This window comes from Octodon degus, unplaced genomic scaffold (genome assembly GCF_000260255.1).
Source record: "Octodon degus isolate 3935 unplaced genomic scaffold, OctDeg1.0 scaffold00079, whole genome shotgun sequence".
NCBI lineage: Eukaryota > Metazoa > Chordata > Mammalia > Rodentia > Octodontidae > Octodon > Octodon degus.
The window spans coordinates 9,557,202-9,561,780 of NW_004524655.1; the positions used below are offsets into that span (position 1 = coordinate 9,557,202).

At 43.5% G+C, this 4,579-nt stretch overlaps 1 protein-coding gene and 1 pseudogene across 2 annotated transcripts in view; one reads left to right on the plus strand and one right to left on the minus strand.

Moving 5' to 3' along the window:
* The window catches only part of LOC101587987 (glutathione S-transferase theta-1-like), a 15,321-nt gene that overhangs the window by 9,114 nt on the left and 1,628 nt on the right, over nucleotides 1-4,579 (plus strand). The window lies entirely within an intron of this gene.
* The window catches only part of LOC105742863, a 4,236-nt pseudogene continuing 719 nt past the window's right edge, over nucleotides 1,063-4,579 (minus strand).

Genomic DNA, 4,579 nt, shown 5'->3' on the forward strand with positions numbered 1-4,579 from the left:
ATCTCCCCTGTCTCTGCTAATTTGATTTGCCAACTGGCTTTCCATTAAAATGTACTTCTATATATACCACCTGTGAATACACTGGAGCATGAATCACCATATGAGATAAAAACATATCAAAATGCACACTAATGTGGGTAAATGGTACTGAATGTATTTCATCCTCCAGATCTAGAGCATATACTAGCAAAACCTGTTACAGCTCAACTAAGGTTAAAATCTCTTTTCAAATCATTGCTCTGCATCAGTTCTCAGAAGACATGATACAGCACCACACAAGTAATGGTTTAGCAGGAGGCCAAGGAGTGCTAGTTACAGAGAAAAGCCTTGCTTTTCAAAGGATAAAGGGGTCCTCCAGAGATTGCTGTTGCTTTTAGGCTTTTACTTTAGGGAAGGACATTACAATAAGGAAATACTGTAGGGGGGGCCGGAGAGATGGCTCAGTAGAATAAGTGCTTCCCTGGCAAGTGCAAGGACCTGAGCTCAATCCCCGGTTCTGCCAAAAAAAAAAAAAAAAAAAGGAAATACTGTAGGGGTGGGGCTGGAACTCAGTGTAAGGGCAAATGATTAAAAGGAGGGGAACCCGGCATTCCAACCCTAAAAAAACCAAAAAAAAAAAAAAAAAAAAAAAAAAAAAATCAACTTACAAGTACAGTATAGGTAGATATATGCATGATTTTATCTTATAATCTAGATAATATATTAGAATAAAGGTGTAGTGAATTCATTTTCCTTTTCAAATGAAAACCTGACGAAAAGCAGTATAATAGTTAGGAATGCTAATGATCAAATGAAATAATTTAGATGAACCTTTACCCTCTGCAAGGATTGGGAACTGGCCAAGTGGCCAAAAGGAAGCTCAATGTGCTATTTTATTTATTTATTTATTTATTTATTTATTTATTATTATTTTGGTGGAACTGGGGATTGAACTCAGGCCCTTGCACTTGCCAGGAAAGTGCTTAGTCTACTGAGCCATCAATGTGCTATTCTGTGAAAAATAGCATTCAGTTCCATGGTGCTAAACGTAGTTCTCTTTCTGCCATATAAATCCTCTACTTCTTACCACTGATCCAAAGCTTTGCTAAAACTCTGCTTCTGGCCTGTGTTTTGGGATCTGTTACTTTACTGCCACCTCCTAATCCCTGTCCCCTGAAGTTTCTGTTTCCTCCCCACTGTCCCCTGAAATCTCTGCTTCCATCTCGCTATCCCCTGAAACCACGGCCACCTTCCCGACACCTGGAGCTTCAAAGTCCTTCCCGTGGTCCTTCCGGCTTCGGCTGCTCTGCGGCCGCAGCAAGCTGCCCGCGTCTCGGGTTGTGCCATTTCTCCTGTATTACTGTAACTGCAACAGTACAGACATCAAAACAAATACCCAGCTTCCCTTTGAGAAAGACCATTCCCTTCTCTTTGGAATCAATGGCCTCGCCCAGTTGCTCCAAGAATAACTAATGCTTGGCATTTCAGTTGAGCAGCGTAAGATCGTGGTCACAAAACCGGCATCTGAGTTGACCAAAGAGCGCTAGTCTACTGACGTGGCTCCTAAAATGCGCGCCAGTGCGCAGCCAGGGCCTCCACAGCTCCCGTCTCCTCTATCCGTTTCTCAACTGACCATTTGAAGTGGCCAATGGCAGCGGGAGGCACAGAATCCAAACACCAGATAGCATCTTTGCTAGAAGCCTTTAAAAAAATTTTTTTTTCAAATTTTGGGCCAGCAAGATAGCTCAGTGGACTAAGTGCCTGCTTTGGCAAGCACAGAGACTAGGGTTCAATCCCTGGTCCCACATGCCACACCAGTTCCACCACTAGGACGTGCTGAGCAGGTGACCGAGTCGGGGTGTGCTGGTGCATGCCTGTAATCCCAGGGCTGGGTGGCTAAAAACAGGAGGATCACTAAGAGTCTAAGCTTTTTAAATATAAAAAATATATACATTTTCAAATGTATTTGGTACAGGGTCTCACTCCGCAGCTTGGACTCATTGTGATCCTCCTGTTTTCAGGCTCCTCAGTGCTGGGATTACAGGTGTACGCCACCATGCTGGGGCTCAGTGGCTGGCTCAGTGTGCTTAGTCTGCTGAGCTATCTCACCGGCACTTGCTAGAAGCTTTTATTATTTCTGTTGGAGAAGGGAATCCTATTTGTTTAAATTTAATTCCCACTTTTGGCTCCACTTGTGCTGATATTCTTTCTTGTGTTGATATAAGCAGATGCAAACCAGTGTCCTTCCAGCTCTGCCTGTCCACCCAGAGTGATGAATGCAGGACTCTACATCCTTTGGCAGACAGCTTTGTACAACCAAATCAACCTCAGGGATATCTAACCCATGTGCAGCAACATCGGTTGCCACCATAACTCCAAAAATCACCATTTCTAAAACCCTTCAGGGTGACTTTCCTTTGCTTCTGTGAAATGTCACCGTGTAATGACTGGGCATCCTGCTTTAGGGATGCATTCTGTGACAGCTCCTGGGCTTCCTTGTTGATTTCACAGAAGACAGTAGTGCGCTCTTGATGGCCACTGTATTCTTCGTGGATCACGTCTCCGATAACTGCTGCCCTCTGAGTCCAGTGACACTTGACAGCCAGATGCTTCACAGTTATTGCTGTTTTCTCAGTCTTTCTGCCAGTTAGGCCCACCTGTTCATATGTAGATTTCATGTATTTCTTAGCAGCATTAAATACCCAACTTGGGCAAGTTAAAAAAAAAAAAAAAAAAGAAAAGAAAAGCAAAGTTTGAAGACTGTCTTCAGAATCTTTCTTGTAAGCCACACAAAGAATCTCTTCTACTTGAGAAAGTAGAAGCAAAATCATATCCAACATCTGGTTGACTTCATCCAGAACAACACACTTAAGTTGGGAGAGACCCAGCTTGCCATTCTGTAAGTGGTCTTTGACATGACCAGGAGTCCCACCCAGGATATCAATCCCATTTCACATTCATTCACTTTGACCTCCCTCTGGTGTTCCACCATAAAAACAAGCCACTGCCAGCTTTTTCATGATGTCACTGGAGTCTCTGCTAACTTTTTTTTTTTTTTCCTGGAACCAGGGATTGAACTCAGGTCCTTTTGCTTGCCAGGCAAGTGCTTATTCCACTGAGCTATCTCCCCTGTCTCTGCTAATTTGATTTGCCAACTACACCGTAGGTGCAAGAACAAGTCCCTGGGGGCACGGCCTTTCTTCCTGTCTTGCAGCTGTTCCTGAAGTCTCTCTATCAAAGGAATGGCAAAAGAGAGCGTCTTCCCTGTGCCTGTCTACGCCTGCGTAATTAAGTCTTTCCCACTATAGACATGGTGAAAGGTCTTCACTTACATTGGAAACAGGAAGGTCACCCCTCGAGCTCTGAGGAGCATAACATTCTCCTCAGATAGGGCAAAATTAGAGAAAGCACCTTCTTTTTGTTCCATGGGTATTTCCCGCTCTATCTCACTGTTCTTTTCTTCCCTGGTGGCACCACTGGAATCAGTTTTAGGAGGAGAGAATCCATTTTTCATTCTGGGGCTTTTCCCTCCAATTTGTCCATTCATTTCTTTTTCGTTCTTCACTGTTTTTGGCTTAGGAGCACCCATGTCTTCTTCAGAAGGCTCCTTTTTATTGCTTTTCTGATTTTAGGAGAGACAACTTTCTCTTCAATGGGCTCCTTTTTTTTTGGTACTTTTAGTTTTAGGGGAAATATCTTCATCTTGAGGTGGTTCCTCTTTTCTTTTTGGCCTTTTTGGGTTTAGAAGGATTTGTGTCAACCTCAGAAGGCCCTGCCTTCTTTTTTATTTTTTCAGAACCAGAGATTGAACTCAGGCCCTTGCACTTGCCGAGCAAGTGCTTATTCTACTAAGCCATCTCCCTGGCCTCCCTACTTTCTTCTTAGCACTTTTGGCTTTAGAAGAAATATTTTCTGCCTTTCCCTGGTGACTCCTCAGTCTTGGTAGATTTTGGCTTCCCTTGTCTGCCTTTCTTCTTATTTCCTTTCTTTTCCATGGTCACGTCTGATTCTAAACCGGTATTAATACGAAGTTGTCCCAGCATCACTCAGCACATGGTGACTAGGCCGACTGGTCTCCTCAACCCTGTGCAAACGAAGCTCAAATAAATTTATTCTAGAGAACTGTTTCTGAGTTTTTTTGTAGATGGGAAACAGTAAATTATATGTTTTAAAATGGCTCACTAGATAGCTCAGTGGACTAAGAATCTACTTAGGCAAGCGCAGGGACCGAGGTTCAGTTCCTGGCACCACTATGAGTCTGAGCTCTGCGTAGTGAGACCCTGTACAAAATACCTAAATGAAAGGAAAAAAAAAGTTTTTTTTACTCTGGAAGAACAGAAATACCTGGCAGTCTTTGACCAATGACCCAAATGAGAACACTGAAAGCCACCGCCACACCCAGACTCTGCTGCTGGCTCAGTGCACCCTCGGGGCAGGGCCGGTACTGCAGGCAGGACCAGGGATCAGACCCTGGTGGTTGTGCTTGCCAAGGCAGGCACTTAGTCTGCTGAGCTATCTCCCCAGCCCAAAACATAAAGCTTATCACATTAGTCATTTAAAATTTTTTGAATTATGGTGAAAAAATCCTTATCATTTTTTT